Source organism: Pristiophorus japonicus, chromosome 5, assembly GCF_044704955.1.
Source record: "Pristiophorus japonicus isolate sPriJap1 chromosome 5, sPriJap1.hap1, whole genome shotgun sequence".
NCBI classification, from domain to species: domain Eukaryota; kingdom Metazoa; phylum Chordata; class Chondrichthyes; family Pristiophoridae; genus Pristiophorus; species Pristiophorus japonicus.
The window spans coordinates 225,250,411-225,270,639 of NC_091981.1; positions in this window are offsets into that span (position 1 = coordinate 225,250,411).

Genomic DNA, 20,229 nt, shown 5'->3' on the forward strand with positions numbered 1-20,229 from the left:
AACTTCAGTACCCCATTCCTGCTTTCTCACCATACCTCTTGATCCCCCTAGTAGTAAGGACTTCATCTAACTCCTTTTTGAATATATTTAGTGAACTGGCCTCAACAACTTTCTGTGGTAGAGAATTCCACAGGTTCACCACTCTCTGGGTGAAGAAATTCCTCCTCATCTCGGTCCGAAATGGCTTCCCCCTTATCCTTAGACTGTGTCCCCTGGTTCTGGACTTCCCCAACATTGGGAACATTCTTCCTGCATCTAACCTGTCTAACCCCGTCAGAATTTTAAAAGTTTCTATGAGGTCCCCTCTCATTCTTCTGAACTCCAGTGAATACAAGCCCAGTTGATCCAGTCTTTCTTGATAGGTCAGTCCCGCCATCCCGCGAATCAGTCTGGTGAACCTTCGCTGCATGCCCTCAATAGCAAGAATGTCCTTCCTCAGGTTAGGAGACCAAAACTGTACACAATACTCCAGGTGTAGCCTCACCAAGGCCCTGTACAACTGTAGCAACGCCTCCCTGCCCCTGTACTCAAATCCCCTCGCTATGAAGGCCAACATGCCATTTGCTTTATTAACCGCCTGCTGTACCTGCATGCCAACCTTCAATGACTGATGTACCATGACACCCAGGTCTCTTTGCACCTCCCCTTTTCCTAATCTGTCACCATTCAGATAATAGTCTGTCTCTCTGTTTTTACCACCAAAGTGGATAACCTCACATTTATCCACATTATACTTCATCTGCCATGCATTTGCCCACTCACCTAACCTATCCAAGTCACTCTGCAGCCTCATAGCATCCTCCTCGCAGCTCAAGCTGCCACCCAACTTAGTGTCATCCGCAAATTTGGAAATATTACATTTAATCCCCTCGTCTAAATCATTAATGTACAGTGTTAACAACTGGGGCCCCAGCACAGAAGCTTGCGGTACCCCACTAGTCACTGCCTGCCATTCTGAAAAGTCCCCATTTACTCCTACTCTTTGCTTCCTGTCTGACAACCAGTTCTCAATCCATGTCAGCACACTACCCTCAATCCCATGTGCTTTAACATTGCACATTAATCTCTTGTGTGGGACCTTGTCGAAAGCCTTCTGAAAGTCAAATATACCACATCAACTGGTTCTCCCTTGTCCACTCTACTGGAAACATCCTCAAAAAAATTCCAGAAATTTGTCAAGCATGATTTCCCTTTCACAAATCCATGCTGACTTGGACCTAGCATATCACCTCTTTCCAAATGCACTGCTATGACATCCTTAATAATTGATTCCATCATTTTACCCACTACCGATGTCAGGCTGACCGGTCTATAAGTCCCTGTTATCTCTCCCTCCTTTTTTAAAAAGTGGGGTTACATTGGCTACCCTCCACTCCATAGGAACTAATCCAGAGTCTATGGAATGTTGGAAAATGACTGTCAATGCATCCACTATTTCCAAGGCCACCTCCTTAAGTACTCTGGGATGCAGTCCATCAGGCCCTGGGGATTTATCGGCCTTCAATCCCATCAATTTCCCCAACACAATTTCCCGACTAATAAGGATTTCCCTCAGTTCCTCCTCCTTACTAGACCCTCCGACCCCTTTTATATCCGGAAGGTTGTTTAATTCCTCCTTAATGAATACCGAACCAAAGTACTTGTTCAATTGGTCCGCCATTTCTTTGTTCCCCGTTATGACTTCCCCTGATTCTGACTGCAGGGGACCTACGTTTGTCTTTACTAACCTTTTTCTCTTTACATATCTATAGAAACTTTTGCAATCCGTCTTAATGTTCCCTGCAAGCTTCTTCTCGTACTCCATTTTCCCTGCCCTAATCAAACCCTTTGTCCTCCTCTGCTGAGTTCTAAATTTCTCCCAGTCCCCGGGTTCGCTGCTATTTCTGGCCAATTTGTATGCCACTTCCTTGGCTTTAATACTATCCCTGATTTCCCTTGATAGCCATGGTTGAGCCACCTTCCCTTTTTTATTTTTACGCCAGACAGGAATGTACAATTGTAGTTCATCCATGCGGTCTCTAAATGTCTGCCATTGCCCATCCACAGTCAACCCCTTCAGTATCATTCGCCAATCTATCCTAGCCAATTCACGCCTCATACCTTCAAAGTTACCCTTCTTTAAGTTCTGGACCATGGTCTCTGAATTAACTGTTTCATTCTCCATCCTAATGCAGAATTCCACCATATTATGGTCACTCTTCCCCAAGGGGCCGTGCACAACGAGATTGCTAATTAATCCTCTCTCATTACACAACACCCAGTCTAAGATGGCCTCCACCCTAGTTGGTTCCTCGACATATTGGTCTAAAAAACCATCCCTTCTGCACTCCAGGAAATCCTCCTCCACCGTATTGCTTCCAGTTTGGTTAGCCCAATCTATGTGCATATTAAAGTCACCCATTTATAACTGCTGCACCTTTATTGCACGCACCCCTAATTTCATGTTTGATGCCCTCCCCAACCTCACTACTACTGTTTGGAGGTCTGTACACAACTCCCACTAACGTTTTTTGCCCTTTGGTGTTCTGCAGCTCTACCCATATAGATTCCACATCATCCAAGCTAATGTCCTTCCGAACTATTGCCTTAATTTCCTCCTTAACCAGCAATGCTACCCCACCTCCTTTTCCTTTTATTATATCTTTCGTGAATGTTGAATACCCCTGGATGTTGAATTCCCAGCCCTGATCATCCTGGAGCCACGTCTCCGTAATCCCGAACACATCATATTTGTTAACATCTATTTGCACAGTTAATTCATCCACCTTATTGCGGATACTCCTTGCATTAAGACACAAAGCCTTCAGGCTTGTTTTTTTAACACCCTTTGTCCTTTTAGAATTTTGCTGTACAATGACCCTTTTTGTTTTTTGCCTTGGGTTTCTCTGCCCTCCACTTTTCCTCATCTCCTTTCTGTCTTTTGCTTTTGCCTCCTTTTTGTTTCCCTCTGTCTCCCTGCATTGGTTCCTATCTCCCTGCCATATTAGTTTAACTCCTCCCCAACAGCACGAGCAAACACTCCCCCTTGGACATTGGTTCCGGTCCTGCCCAGGTGCAGACCGTCCGGTTTGTACTGGTCCCACCTCCCCCAGAACTGGTTCCAATGCCCCAGGAATTTAAATCCCTCCCTGCTCAAGCCACGTATTCATCTGCGCTATCCTGCGATTCCTACTCTGACTATCACGTGGCACTGGTAACAATCCCGAGATTACTACTTTTGAGGTCCTACTTTTTAATTTAGCTCCTAGCTCCTTAAATTCGTTTCGTAGGACCTCATCCCTTTTTTTACCTATGCCGTTGGTACCAATGTGCACCACGACAACTGGCTGATCTCCGTCCCTTTTTAGAATGTCCTGCACCCGCTCCGAGACATCCTTGACCCTTGCACCAGGGAGGCAACATACCATCTTGGAGTCTCGGTTGCTGCCGTAGAAACGCCTATCTATTCCCCTTACAATTGAATCCCCTATCACTATCGCTCTCCCACTCTTTTTCCTGCCCTCCTGTGCAACAGAACCAGCCACGGTGCCATGAACTTGCCTGCTGCTGCCCTGCCCTGATGAGTCATCCCCCTCAACAGTACCCAAAGCAGTGTATCTGTTTTGTAGGGGGATGACCACAGGGGACTCCTGCACTACCTTCCTTGCACTGCTCTTCCTGTTGGTCTTCCATTCCCTATCTGGCTGTGGACTCTTTCCCTGCTGTACGACCAACTCGCTACACGTGATATTCACGTCATTCTCAGCATCGTGGATGCTCCAGAGTGAATCCACCCTCAGCTCCAAGTCCGCAACGCGGACCGTCAGGAGCTGGAGGTGGATACACTTCCTGCACACATAGTCGTCAGGGACACCGGAGTCGTCCCTGAGTTCCCACATGGTACAGGAGGAGCATAACACCCGACCGAGCTCTCCTGCCATGACTTAACCCTTAGATACACTTAAATTGGCAACAACAATGTTAAAGTTTACTCACTGTTATAGAAGAAAAAAAAGAAAAACTACTCGCCAATCACTTACCCTCTTGGCTGTGACGTCACCTTTTGATTTCTTTCTTCCTCTTTTTTGCCTTCTCTCCCCGCTGCAGCTGCACAGGTACGCCTCTCGCTGCCGCTGGGCCTTTATAGGCCTCACCAATGCCAGGGACTCTCGCTTCTCGGCCTGTCGCTGCCGCTGGGCCTTTATAGGCCTCACCAACCACGAACTCCTGCCTCTCGGACTGCCGCTGCCTCTCGCTGCCTCTGGGCCTTTATAGGCCTCACCAACCACGAACTCCCGCCTCTCGGACAAAGATAGGACAAAGAAAGAGAGTACAGCAGCTAGGGGCCAAATTAAAAAGCAGAACCACAAAGGTAGTAATCTCTGGATTGCTACCTGAGCCACGAGCAAATTTGCATAGGGTAATTAAGATCAGAGAGTCAAACACTGGTGTGGGAGAAATGGGTTTTGGTTTGTGGGATACTGGCAGCAGTACTGGGGTAAGAGGAAGCTGTTCCGTTCAGACAGGCTCCACTTAGACCGTGCTGGGACTAGGGTCCTGGCGAATCAAATAATTAGGGCTGTAGAGAGGGCTTTAAACTAATTAGTGGGGAGGGGGAGGAGGATTCAGGTGAGTGAAAATTTAACAAGTCAAAGAGCAAGGAGAAGACAATAGATCAGGGTAGCACTGGGGGAAATAAAAAACAGAATGTGCCAGGAAGGGATAGAGTGTATAAACATAAAGGTGAATCAGAAAGTGGGGTCAAAGCAGGAATAAATGGTTAAAAAACATTTTTTAAAGCTCTTTTATGAATGCTATGTGCATTCAGATACAAAATAGATGAGGTGATGGCACAAATAGATGCGAATCGGTATGATCTGATGGCCATTACAGAGACGTGGTTGCAAGGTGACCAGGACTGGGAACTAAATATTCAAGGGTATTTGACAATATGGAAGGGCAGACAAAGGAAAAGGAGGTGGGTTAGCTCTGTTAGTAAAGGATGACTCAGTGCATTAGTGAGAAAAGATACTGGCTCAGAGGATCAAGATGTTGCATCAGTTTGGGTGGAGATAAGGAATAATAAGGGGAAAAAGTTGCTGGTGGGCATAGTCTATAGGCCCCCATACAGTAGCTACACTGTTGGACGGAGTATAAATCAAGAAATAATGGAGGCTTGTAATGAAGGAACGGCAATAATCATGGGCAATTTTAATCTTCATATTAATTGGACCAAGCAAATTGGCCTGGGCAATCTTGAGGAAGAGTTCATAGAGTGTAGCCGGGATAGTTTCCATGAACAGTATGTCGCGGAACCAGCAAGGGATTAGCTATCTTAGATCTGGTACTGCGTAATGAGACAGGATTAGTAAATGATCTCATAGTAAAGGATCCTCTAGGAATGAGTGACCATAATATGGTTGAATTTCAAATTCGGTTCATGGGTGAGGAAGTTGGTTCTCAAACCAGTGCCCTAAGCTTAAATAAAGGAGACTACAAAGGTATGAGGGCAAAGTTGGCTAATGTGGACTGGGAAAATAGATTAAAGTATGGGATAGTTGAGCAGTGGAAGACATTTAAAGAGATATTTCATAACTCGCAACAAAAATATATCCCATTGCGAAAGAAAGACTGAGAATAACCATCCATGGCTAACTAAGGAAATAAGGAATGGTATCAAATTGAAAACAAGGGCATACAATATGGACAAGACTAGTGGGAGGCCAGAAGATTGGGAAACTTAAAAGCCAGCAAAGGACGCACTTTAAAAAAATGATAGCGAGGGAAGATAGATTATGAAAGTAAACTAGCACGAAATATAAAAACAGTAAGAGTTTCTGCAGGTACATAACAAGGAAAAGAGTGGCTAAATTAAATGTTGGTCCACTAGAGGAAATGACTGGGGAATTAATAATGGAGAACGGAAATGGCAGAGACGTTGAACAAATATTTTGTATCGGTCTTCACAGTAGAAGACACTAAAAACATCCCAATAGTGGATAATCAACGGACTATAGGGAGGGAAGAACTTAATGCAATCACTATCACTAATGAAGTAGTACTCGGTAAAATAATGGGACTAAAGGCGGATAAGTCCCCGGACCTGATGGCTTACATCCTAGGGTCTTAAAAGCGGTGTCGGCAGAGATGGTGGATGCATTGGTTGTACTCTACCAAAATTCCCTGGATTCGGGGGTGGTCGCAGTGGATTGGAAAACCACAAATGTAACACCCCTATTTAAAAAAGGAGGCAGACAAAAAACAGGAAACTATAAACCAGTTAGCCTAACTTCTGTTGTTGGGAAACTGCTGGAGTACATTATTAAGGAAGCAGTAGCGGGACATTTGGAAAATCAAGCAGAGTCAGCATGGTTTTATGAAAGGCAAATCATGTTTGACAAATTTGCTGGAGTTCTTTGAGGATGTAACAAGCAGGGTGGATAAGGGGGAAACCAGTGGATGGTTTATTTGGATTTCCAGAAAGCATTCATTATGGTGCCACGTAAAAGGTTACTGCACACGATAAAAGTTCATGGATAGAGGATTGGCTAACTAACAGAAAACCGAGAGTCGGGATAAATGGGTTATTTTACGGTTGGCAAACAGTGACTAGTGGGGTGCCGCAGGGATTGATGCTTGGTCCTCAACTATTTACAATCTATATTAATGACTTGGATGAAGGGACTGAGTGTAATATAGCCAAATTTGCTGATAGGTGAGAAAGAAAATTGTGAAGAGGACACAAAAAATCTGCAAAGGGATACAGACAGACTAAGTGAGTGGACAAAAATTTGGCAGATGGAGCATAATGTGGGAACATGTGAGGTTATCCACTTTGGCAGAAAAAAATAGAAAAGCAAATTGCAAACTAACAAATTGCAAACTAACTAATTGCAAACAAAATTAAGGCACATGGTTTTGGGGATAATGTATTGATGTGGATATAGAAATGGTTGGCAGACAGGAAGCAAAGAGTGGGAATAAACAGGTCCTTTTCAGAATGCAGACTAGTGGGGTGCCGCAGGATTCAGTGTTGGAACCCCAGCTGTTTACAATATACATGAATGATTTAGACGAAGGAATTGAATGTAATATCTCCAAGTTTGCAGATGACACTAAGCTGGGTGACAGTGTGAGCTGTGAGGAGGATGCTAAGAGGCTGCAGGAGGACTTGGACAGGTTAGGTGAGTGGGCAAATGCATGGCAGATGCAGTATAATGTGGATAAATGTGAGGTTATCCACTTTGGTGGCAAAAACACAAAGGCAGAATATTATTTGAATGGTGACAGATTAGTAAAAGGGGAGGCGCAACGAGACCTGGGTGTCATGGTACATCAGTCATTGAAGGTAGGCATGCAAGTACATCAGGCAGTCAAGAAATCAAATGGCATGCTGGCCTTCATAGCGAGGGGATTTGAGTGTAGGAGTAGGGAGGTCTTGCTGCAGTTGTACAGGGCCTTGGTGAGACCACACCTTGAGTATTGTGTGCAGTTTTGGTCTCCTAATCTGAGGAAGGACATGCTTGCTATTGAGGGAGTGCAGCGAAAGACTGGATCGGCTAGGCTTATACTCATTGTAATTTAGAAGAATGAGAGGGGATCTCATAGAAACAGATAAAATTCTGACGGGACGGGACTGGACAGGTTAGATGCAGGAAGAATGTTTCTGATGTTGGGGAAGTCCAGAACCAGGGGACACAGTCTAAGGATAAGGGGTAAGCCATCTAGGACCGAGATGAGGAGAAACTTTTTCACCCAGAGAGTTATGAACCTGTGGAATTCTCTGCCAGTTCATGGGACATATTCAAAGGAGAGTTAGATGTGGCCCTTACGACTAAAGGGATCAGGGGGTATGGAGAGAAGGCTGGGCTGGGGTACTGAGGTTGAATGATCAGTCATGATCATATTGAATGGCGGTGCTGGCTCGAAGGGCCGAATGGCCTGCTCCTTCACCTATTTTCTATATTTCTATGTTTCTAATGCAGTACAGAGGGACCTGGGTATTCTTGTGCATGAAACACAAAATGTTAGTATGCAGGTACAGCAAGTAATCAGGAAGGCAAATGAAATGTTGGCCTTTATTGCAAGGGGGATAAAGTATAAATGCAGAGAAGGTCTGCTACAACTGTACAGGGTATTGGTAAGGCCACACCTAGAATACTGTGTATAGTTTTTTTCTCTGTATTTAAGGAAGGATATACTTGCATTGGAGGCTGTTCAGAGAAGGTTCACTAGTTTGATTCCGGAGGTGAGGGGATTGACTTATGAAGATAGGTTGAGTAGGTTGGGCCTATACAGATTGGAGTTCAGAAGAACAAGAGGTGATATAGAAACATAAGATAATGAGGGGGCTTGACAAGTTGGATGCAGAAAGGATATTTACACTCATAGGGGAAACTAAAACTAGGGGACATAGTCTCAGAATAAGGGGCCGCCCATTTAAAACTCAGATGAGGTGGAATTTCTTCTCTCGGAGGGTTGTAACTCTATGGAATTCTCTGCCCCAGAAAATGTGGAGGCTGGGTCCTTGAATATATTTATGGCGGAGATAGAAACATTTTTGAGCAATAAAGGAGTAAAGGGTTATGGGGAGCGGGCAGGGAAGTGGAGCTGAGTCCATGATCAGATCAGCCATGATTTTATTGAATGGCAGAGGAGGCTCAATGGGCCAAATGGCCTACTCCTGTTCTTATTTCTTATGTTCTTATGTTACAAATTGTGATTATATACAGTTATTCTGCTGATGGCCCATACTGCTTCAAGGATGCTCAGTTTTAGGCTGCTGGATCTGTCCTGATCCGGTCCCACCTAGTGCCACAATACACGATGGAGGATAGCCTTTGTAAAGACTGTGCACTGGTTACTCCTCTAAAACTATTGTGGACAGACATGTCTTCACAGGTAGGTTGGTGAGAAAGGTGTCAAGTGGGTTACTTGTTCTTAGTTTCTCACCGTTGTCGCTGGCCCAGTTTGTAGTTATGCATTTTCAGGTCTCGGCCAGCTCAGTCAGTAGTGAAACTACCCAGCCACTGAGAGTACATTCTGTGCCCTTTGTTCCCTCAGCTGGCTCCAATGATGTTCAGTATGGAGTTACTGATTTTTAAAAAATTCATTCAGAGAAACATAGAAACATAGAAACTAGGTGCAGGAGTAGGCCATTCGGCCCTTCGAGCCTGCACCGCCATTCAATGAGTTCATGGCTGAACATGCAACTTCAGTACCCCATTCCTGCTTTCTCGCCATACCCCTTGATCCCCCTAGTAGTAAAGACTATATCTAACTCCTTTTTGAATATATTTAGTGAATTGGCCTCAACAAGTTTCGGTGGTAGATTGCTAATTAATCCTCTCTCATTACACAACACCCAGTCTAAGATGGCCTCCCCCCTAATTGGTTCCTCGACATATTGGTCTAGAAAACCATCTCTTATGCACTCCAGGAAATCCTCCTCCACCGTACTGCTTCCAGTTTGGTTAGCCCAATCTATGTGCATATTAAAGTCACCCATGATAACTGCTGCACCTTTATTGCATGCACCCCTAATTTCCTGTGTGATGCCCTCCCCAACATCACTACTACTGTTTGGAGGTCTGTACACAACTCCCACTTTCGCCCTTTGGTGTTCTGCAGTTCTACCCATATAGATTCCACATCATCCAAGCTAATGTCCTTCCTAACTATTGTATTAATCTCCTCTTTAACCAGCAATGCTAACCCACCTTCCTTTCCTTTTTTTCTATCCTTCCTGAATGTTGAATACCCTTGGATGTTGAGTTCCCAGCCCTGATCATCCTGGAGCCACGTCTCTGTAATCCCAATCACATCATATCTGTTAACATCTATTTGCACAGTTAATTCATCCACTTTATTACGGATACTCCTTGCATTAAGACACAAAGCCTTCATGCTTGTTTTTTTAATACCCTTTGTCTTTTTAGAATTATGGTGTAGTGTGGCCCTTTTTGTTTCTTGCCTTTGTTTACTCACGGGATGTGGGCGTCGCTGGCAAGGCCAGTGTTTATTGCCCAACCCTATTTGCCCTTGAGACGATGGTCGTGAACCATCTTCTTGAACCGCTGCAGTCTGTGTGGTACTGGTACTCCTACAGTGCTGTTAGGGAGTGAGTTCCACGATTTTGACCCAGTGCTGATGAAGGAATGGTGATATGCTTCCAAATTAGGATGGCGTGTGACTTGCAGGGGAACGTGGAAGTGGTGGTGTTCCCATGTATTTGCTGTCCTTGTCCTTCTCGGTGGTAGAGGTCGCGGGTTTGGGAGGTGCTGTCGAAGAAGCCTTGGCGATGGTACATATCGCCATGGTATATGCATATCTTGTAGATGGTACACACTACAGCCATGGTACGCCGGTGTTGGAGGGAGTGGAAGTTTAAGGTGGTAGTTGGGGTGCCAATCAAGCGGGCTGCTTTGTCCTGGATGGTGTCAAGCTTCTTGAGTATTGTGGGAGCTGCACTCATCCAGGCAAGTGGAGTGTATTCCATCACACTCCTGACTTGTACCTTGTAGATGGTGGAAAGGCTTTGGGAGTCAGGAGGCGAGACACTTGCTGCAGCATACCCAGCCTCTGATCTGTTCTTGTTGCCACAGTATTTATGTGGCTGGTCCAGTTAAGTTTCTTATCAATGGTGACCCCCAGGATGTTGACGATAGGGGATTCAGCGATGGTAATGCAATTGAATGTCAAGGGGCGGTGGTTAGACTCTCACTTGTTGGAGACAGTCATTGCCTGGCACTCGTGTGGCACGAATGCTACTTGCCACTTGCCACTTATTAGCCCAAGCCTGAATGTTGTCCAGGTCTTGCTGTATGCAGGCATGGACTGCTCCATTATCTGAGGAGTTGTGAATGGAACTGAACTCGATGCAGTCATCAGTGGACATCCCCACTTCTGATCTTATGATGGAAGGAAGGTCATTGATGAAGCAACTGAAGATGGTTGAGCCTAGGACACTACCCTGAGGAACCCTTGCAGTGATGTCCTGGGGTTGTGATGATTGACCGCCAACCACCACAACCATCTTCCTTTGTGCTGGTATGACACTAGCCAGTGGAGAGTTTTCCCCCTGATTTCCATTGACTTCAGTTTTACTAGGGCTCTTGATGCCACACTCAGTCAAATGCTGCCTTGATGTCGAGGGCAGGCACTCTCACTTCACCTCTGGAATTCAGCTCTTTTGTCCATTGATACGTCCTTACTACACAATATAAATGCACACGAGGCCCATGCTTGAGAGAAGGTCAGTCTGTGACCTGTCCTTTGTTCCTTAGCACTCAAGTGATGAAGGTGGGTGGAGCTTCCCCTTTTATACCTGAAGGTCCAGGTTAGGAGTGTCTCCCACCTAGTGGTCAGTGTTCTCACGGTGTACAACTTAGGTCAGTTTATACATGGGTTACAATGCTGGTTGAATACATGACATCACCTCCCCCCCCAAAGTCTTATTGGGATCACAGGTTGAGTCTCTCTGGTGGTTTACACTCCCTTGTAGAACGCCTGAGTTGGGGCTCCGGTTGTTGGGCGCTGGTCTGAGTGTCTGCTGTTTGCAGTGCCTCAGGCCTGTCCGGACTGCCCATAGTGACTGGGCTCTCCTCCCTTTGGTTCTGGTGTTCGATCACCTGTGGTGGAGTGAACTCTATATCGTGTTCTTCCTCTGCTTCTTCTATGGGGTTGCTGAACCTCCTTTTTGTTTGATCCACATGTTTGCGGCAGATTTGTCCATTGGTAAATTTAACTACCAGAATCCTATTTCCCTCTTTGGCAACCACAGTGCCTGCGAGCCATTTGGGCCCTGCAGCGTAGTTGAGGACAAAAACAGGATCATTTACATCAATACATCGCGCACTCGCATTCCTGTCATGGTAGTGATATTGTGACTGGCGCCTGCTCTCGACAATTTCTTTCATGGTGGGGTGTATAAGGGATAATCGGGATTTGAGCGTCCTTTTCATTAGTAGCTCTGCGGGTGGAACCCCTGTGAGCAAGTGTGGTCGGGATCTGTAGGCCAACAGGAGGCATGATAAGCGGGTTTGTAGGGAACCCCCTTGGAATCTGAGCATCCCCTGTTTGATTATCTGCACTGCTCGTTCTGCCTGGCCATTTGAGGCCGGCTTGAACGGTGCCGTTCTAACATGGTTAATTCCATTGCCTGCCATGAAGTCCTGGAATTCAGTGCTTGTGAAGCACAGGCCATTGTCGCTGACCAAGATGTCCGGTAGACGGTGGGCGGCGAACATTGCCCGTAGACTTTCTACCGTGGCAGAGGATGTGCTTGAATTTAAAATGTCACACTCGATCCATTTGAAGTAGGCGTCTACTACAACCAAAAACATTTTCCCCATGAAAGGACCTGCATAGTCCACATGGATGCGTGACCAAGGCTTGGCGGGCCATGGCCAGGGGCTAAGGGGGGCTTCCCTGGGCGCATGGCCCAGCTGGGCACACGTGTTGCACCTGCGAACACAAAGTTCCAGATCTGCGTCTATCCCTGGCCACCAAACGTGTGACCTGGCAATTGCCTTCATCGTGACAATGCCCGGGTGCCCATTGCGGAGTTCTCTGATGAACACCTCTCTACCCATCTGGGGCATGACTACGCGATTTCCCCACAATAGGCAATCGGCCTGAATCGAGAGTTCATCCTTGCGCCTGTGAAATGGTTTAAATTTCTCAGGGCATGCCCTGTACGTGGCTGCCCAGTCCCCATTCAGGACACATTTCTTGACTAGAGACAATAGCGGGTCTCTATTTGTCCAGACTTTAATCTGACGGGCTGTCACGGGTGAGCCTTCGCTTCCGAAAGCTTCAACAGCCATGACCATCTTAGCACCATGCTCGGTAGCCCCCTCAGTGGTGGCTAATGGGAGCCTGCTGAGTGCATCAGCGCAGTTTCCGGTGCCCCGTCTGTGCCAAATTGTGTAGTCATAGGCAGCTAACGTGAGTGCCCACCTCTGTATGCGGGCCGATGCGTTTGCATTTATGGCCTTGTTGTCGGCCAAAAGGGACATTAGGAGTTTGTGATCTGTCTCCAGCTCAAATTTCCTGCCAAACAGGTACTGGTGCATTTTCTTTACCGCATATACACATGCGAGTGCCTCCTTTTCTACCATCCCGTAGCCCCTTTCTGCCTGGGACAGACTCCTGGAGGCATAAGCTACCGGCTGTAACTGACCCTTGGCATTGACATGCTACAACATACACCCGACACCATAGGACGACGCATCGCACGTTAACACAAGTTTCTCACATGGGTCATATAGCGTTAACAGATTGTTGGAACATAACAAATTGCGTGCTCTATTAAAAGCCCTTTCCTGGCTGTCCCCCCAGACCCATTCGTGACCTTTGCGTAGGAGCACGTGTACCGGCTCTAGCAGCGTGCTCAATTTGGGAAGAAAGTTACCAAAATAGTTCGGGAGCCCCAGGAACGAACGCAGCTCCGTCGTGTTACGGGGTCTGGGTGCTCTCTGGATCGCTTCCGTCTTGGATGCAGTAGGGCTGATCCCGTCTGCTGCTACCCTCATCCCCAGGAATTCTACCTCTGGAGCTAGGAAGACGGACTTCGCCTTTTTCAGTCGCAGACCTACCCGGTCCAGTCTGCGTAGCACCTCCTCCAGGTTGTGGAGGTGTTCTTCAGTATCGTAACCCGTAATGAGGATGTCGTCCTGAAAAACCACCGTCCTTGGAATCGACTTGAGGAGGCTTTCCATATTTCGTTGGAAGATCGTGGCGGCCGAGCGAATCCCGAACGGACATCTGTTGTACTCAAACAACCCCTTGTGTGTCGTGATGGTGGTCAGCTTCTTCGACTCACTTGCCAGCTCCTGGGTCATGTAAGCTGAGGTCAGGTCCAATTTTGAAAAAAGTTTGCCACCGGATAGCGTCGCAAAGAGGTCCTCAGCTCTCGGTAGCGGGTACTGGTCTTGGAGTGACACCCGATTGATGGTGGCCTTATAATCGCCACATATTCTGACCGACCCATCTGCCTTGAGCACCGGCACAATCGGGCTCGCCCAGTCACTGAATTCGACTGGCGAGATGATGCCTTCCCTCAACAGGCGGTCCAATTCGCCTTCTATCTTTTCCCGCGTCACGTACGGCACCGCTCTGGCCTTGTGGTGTACTGGCCTGGCATCCAGGTTTATGTGAATCACTACCTTGGCACCCATGAAAGTGCCAATGCCGGGTTGAAATAATGAGTCAAATTTGTCCAGGACCTGTGAGCATGATATTCGCTCCACAGAGGAAATTGCATTGACATCGCCCCATTTCCAGTTCATGACAGCAAGCCAACTCCTCCCCAGTCGTGCGGGACCGTCCCCCGGGACAATCCAGAGTGGCAACCTATTCTCCGAATCTTTGTGGGTCACGACTACCGTGACGCTGCCTAGCACCGGAATGATCTGCTTTGTGTAAGTCCGTAGCTGTGCGTCAATCGGCGATAATTTTGGCCTCCTGGCCTTGGATGCCCACAACTTTTCGAACTGTTCGATACCCATCAGGGACTGGCTGGCACCCGTGTCTAACTCCATTGATACTGGGATGCCATTGAGGAGCACTTTCATCATTATCGGTGGCGTACTGGTGTATGAACTGTATACGTGCTCCACATGAACTCGCTGAACTTCAGCTTCCAGCGATTTCCTCCAGTGTCCATTTCTGCAATTTCTGCAGGTATTTTGCTCACCTCTGCAACTCCGGCTGAGTGTGTGCCTCCACGCCTCCAGCATGAGTTGCGGTTTGAAACAAAAGGTCCCTTGCCAGTCGATCGTCCCTGACTGCCCCTGTTATTGTCCTTGAGTGCACCATTAACAGGTCTTGATGGCCCCATTACTGGCTGCATTGTCCCTTGCAATGGCGTGAATCGCTGTTCAGCTTGCCATTGTCTCTGTCGAACTCCCCCTCTGGGTTCGACTACATGTTGGGCCATGCCTGACTGCCCTTGTCTGCTTGGAGAACTGTGTGCTGCTTTAACAATGTTGAATCTCTGTCCCAACCATTCCTTAACACAGTACCTCTCATCTGTTCTGCTAGTGGCCATGCTCGCGTGGTTTAAATCCCAGTTTCTTGTCGCCATTGATACGTTCTTACTACATAGTATAAATGCACACGAGGCCCATGCTTGAGAGAAGGTCAGTCTGTGACCTGTCCTTTATTCCTTAGCACTCAAGTGATGAAGGTGGGTGAAGCTTCCCCTTTTATACCTGAAGGTCCAGGTTAGGAGTGTCTCCCACCTAGTGGTCAGTGTTCTCACGGTGTACAACTTAGGTCAGTTTATACATGGGTTACAATGCTGGTTGAATACATGACATCCATGTTTGGGCCAAGACTGTAATGAGGTCTGGAGCCGAGTGGTCCTGGCGGAACTCAAACTGGGCATCAGTGAGCAGGTTATTAGTGAGTAAGTGCTGCTTGATAACACTGTTGATGCCACTTTCCATCACTTAGCTGATGATTGAGAGTAGACTAATGAGGCGGTAATTGGCCGGATTGGATTTATCCTACTTTTTGTGGACAGGACATACCTGGGGAATTTGGCACGTTATCAGATAGATGTCAGTGCTGTAGCTGAATCAGCTGAAAGTGCTGATGGAGGAAGGTAATCATCAGGTTTCCTTGTCCTTGTTTGATTTGAATGCCAGAAACTCACTGACCGTAGATAATAAAGGAGATTCTTGTTAGAACGCGTAATTAAAAAAAAAATGTTTTTGTGCGCATTTCTCCATTGTAGTTTTAGATTGCTATTATTGAGATTGTACAATGTTGATTTGTGTAGTCGATTCCTTCATTTTTTTCAAGTCAAACACCACTGTCCTATTCCTCCTTGTGTACATTTTATTTTTAACAGTTCATTCACAAGTGAAGGATTCTGTTAGCTTTGTTGACATTTTTATTTTTCACAGTTGATTTCTAGTCATTTTAAACATCTGTCATTTTTTAGGATGTCGTTTTCCATCCACTGTCATTTTATTACATATTGGTTTCATGCACTTATTCACATCATTTTCTTATAAAAACATAGAAACATAGAAAATAGGTGCAGGAGTAGTCCATTCGGACCTTAGAGCCTGCACCACCATTCAATAAAATCATGGCTGATCATTCACTTCAGTATCCCTTTCCTGCTTTCTCTCCATACCCCTTGATCCCTTTAGCCGTAAGGGCCATATCTAACTCCCTCTTGAATATATCCAATGAACTGGCATTAACAACTCTCTGCGGTAGGGAATTCCACAGGTTAACAACTCTCTGAGTGAAGAAGCTTCTCCTCATCTCAGTCCTAAATGGCTTACCCCTTATCCTTAGACTATGTCCCCTGGTTCTGGACTTCCCCAACATTGTGAACATTCTTCCTGCATCTAACCTGCAGGAAGAATTTTATATGTTTCTATGAGATCCCCTCTCATCCTTCTAAACTCCAGTGAATACAGGCCCAGTCGATCCAGTCTCTTCTCATATGTCAGTCCTGCCATCCCAGGAACCAGTCTGGTGAACCTTCACTGCACTCCCTCAATAGCAAGAACATCCTTCCTCAGATTAGGAAACCAAAACTAAACACAATATTCCAGGTGAGGCCTCACTAAGGCCCTGTACAACTGCAGTAAGACCTCCCTGCACCTGTACTCAAATTCCCTAGCTATGAAGACCAACATACCATTTGCCGCCTTCACCACATGCTGTACCTGCATGCCAACTTTCAATGACTGATGTACCATCACACCCAGGTCTCGTTGCACCTCTGCTTTTCCTAATCTGCTGCCATTCAGATAATATTCTGCCTTCGTGTTTTTGCCACCAAAGTGGATATCCTCACATTTATTCACATTATACTTCAGCTGCCTTACGTTTGCCCACTCACCTAATCTGTCCAAGTCACCCTGCAACCTCTTAGCATCCTCTTCACAGCTCACGCTGCCACCCAGCTTAGTGTCATCTGCAAACTTGGAGATATTACACTCAATTCCTTCATCTAAATCATTAATGTATATTGTAAATAGCTGGGGTCACAGCACTGAACCCTGCGGCACCCCACTAGTCACTGCCTGCCATTCTGAAAAGTACGCGTTTTCCAGACTCTCTGCTTCCTGTCTGCCAACCAGTTCTCTATCCACATCGGTATATTACCCCAATACCATGTGCTTTAATTTTGCACACCAATCTCTTGTGTGGGACCTTGTCAAAAGCCTTTTGAAAGTCCAAATACACCACATCCACTGGTTCTCCCTTGTCCACTCTACCAGTTACATCCTCAAAAGATTCTAGAAGATTTGTCAAGCATGATTTCCCTTTCATAAATCCACGCTGACTTGGACCGATCCTGTCACTGCTTTCCAAATGAGCTGCTATTTCATCTTTAATAATTGATTCCAACATTTTCCCCACAACTGATGTCAGGCTAACCGGTCTATAATTACCCATTTTCTCTTTCCCTCATTTCTTAAAAAGTGGTGTTACATTAGCTATCCTCCAGTCCATAGGAACTGATCCAGAGTCAATATACTGTTGGAAAATGATCACCAATGCATCCACTATTTCTAGGGCCACTTCCTTAAGTACTCTGGGATGCAGACTATCAGGCCCCGCGGATTTATCGGCCTTCAATACCATCAATTTTCCGAACACAATTTCCCACTTAATAAGGATTTCCTTCAGTTCCTTCTTCTCATTAGACCCTCGGTCCCCTAGTATTTCCAGAAGGTTATTTATGTCTTCCTTCTTGAAGACAGAACCAAAGTATTTGTTCAACTGGTCTGCCATTTCTTTGTTCCCCATTCTAAATTCACCTGAATCTGACTGCAAGGGACCTACATTTGTCTTCACTAATCTTTTTCTTTTCACATATCTATGGAAGCTTTTGTAGTCAGTTTTTATGTTTCCAGCAAGCTTTCTCTCATACTCTATTTTCCCCCTCCTAATTAAACCCTTTGTCCTCCTCTGCTGAATTATAAAATTCTCCCAGTCCTCAGGTTTGCTGCTTTTTCTGGCCAATTTATATGCCTCTTCCTTGGATTTAACACTATCCTTAATTTCTCTTGTTAGCCACGGTTGAGTCATCTTCCCCGTTTTATTTTTACTCCAGACAGGGATGTACAATTGTTGAAGTTCATCCATGTGATCTTTAAATGTTTGCCACTGCCTATCCACTGTCGACCCTTTAAGTATCATTCGCCAGTCTATTCCAGGCAATTCACGTCTCATACCATCGAAGTCACCTTTCCTTAAGTTCAGGATTCTAGTCTCTGAATTAACTGTGTCACTCTCCATATTGCTCAAATTTAACTGTATCTTGTATTCTAAAAAGCAATATGGTATTTCTGATCATAACCGGGGCAGTTTTATGGTTTGTTGGTTTTTGGATACAATGTTTGATAAATGCTCAAAGAACAAAGTAGTAGATTCTGAAAGTAAATTTCTAAATTTCAAAATCAGTTCTAGCGGAGACTTGCAAATATGTTGCTGCTGTGCACACGTGTACATGCTAAATTAGTTGCATATATGCTCGCCGACCTACATTGGCTTCCCGGTTAAGCAACGCCTCGATTTCAAAATTCTGATCCATGTTTACAAATCCTGCATGGCCTCGCCCATTCCTATCTTTGTAATCTTCAGCCCCCAAGATATCTGCCATCCTCTAATTCTCCCCTCTTGAGCATCCCTGATTATAACTGCTCAACCATTGGTGGCTACGCTTTCAGCTGCCTCGGGCCCAAGCTCTGATACTGTGTAATGAGACAGGATTAATAAATGATCTCGTAGTAAAGGATCCTCTAGGAATTAATGACCATTACATGGTTGAATTTCAAATTCAGTTGGATGGTGAGAAAGTTGGTTTTCAAACCAGGATCCTAAGCTTAAATAAAGGAGACTACAATGGCTTGAAGACAGAGTTGACTGAAGTGGACTGGGAAAATAGATTAAAGTATGGGACGGTTGATGAGCAGTGGCAGACATTTAAGGAGATATTGCATAACTCACAACAAAAATATATCCCAATGAGAAGGAAAGACTGTAAGAGAAGGGATAACCATCCATAGCTAACTAAGGAAATAAGGGATGGTATCAAATTGAAAACAAGGGCATGCAATGTGGCCAAGACTAGTGGGAGGCCGGAGGATTGGGAAACTTTTAAAAGCCAGCAAAAAACGACTAAAAAAATGATAGAGAGGGAAGATAGATTATGAAAGTAAACTAGCACAAAATATAAAAACAGATAGTAAGAGTTTTTATAGGTACATAAAAAGGAAAAGAGTGGCTAAAGTAAATGTTGGTCCTCTAGAGGATGAGACTGAGGTATTAATAATGGAGAACAAGGAAATTGCAAAGACGTTGAACAAATATTTTGTATCGGTCTTCACGGTAGAAAACACTACAAATATCCCAATAGTGGATAATTAAGGGGCTATAGGGAGGAAGGAACTTAATACAATCACTATCACTACACACATAGTACTTGGTAAAGTAATGGGACTAAAGGCGGACAAGTCCCCTGAACCTGGTGGCTTACATCCTATGTGTAATCTACCAAAATTCCCTGAATTTTGAGGCAGTCTCAATGGATTGGAAAACCACAAATGTAACGCCCCTATTTAAAAAAGGAGGCAGACAAAAAACAGGAAACTATAGACCAGTTAGCCTAACATCTGTCGTTAGGAAAATGCTGGAGTCCATTATTAAGGAAGCAGTAGCAGGACATTTGGAAAAGCATAATTCAATCAAGCAGAGTCAGCATGGTTTTATGACAGTAAAATCATGTTTGACAAATTTGCTGGAGTTCTTTGAAGATGTAACGAGCAGGGTGGATATGGAGGAACCAGTGGATCTGGTGTATTTGGATTTCCAGAAGACATTCGATAAGGTGCCACATAAAAGGTTACTGCACAAGATAGAAGCTCACGGGGTTGGGGGTAATATATTAGCATGGATAGAGGATTGGCTAACTAACAGAAAACAGAGAGTTGGGATAAATGGGTCATTTTACGGTTGGCAAACAGTGATTAGTATGGTGCTGCAGGGATCCATTCTGGGTCCTCAACTATTTACAATTATATCAATGACTTGGATGAAGGGACCGAGTGTAATGTTGCCAGGTTTGCTGATGATACAAAGACGGGTGGGAAATCAAATTGTGAGGAGGACTCACAAAATCTGCAAAGGGATATAGACAGGCTAAGTGAGTGGGCAACAATTTGGCAGATGGAGTATAATGTGGGAACATGTGAGGTTATCCACTATGGCAGA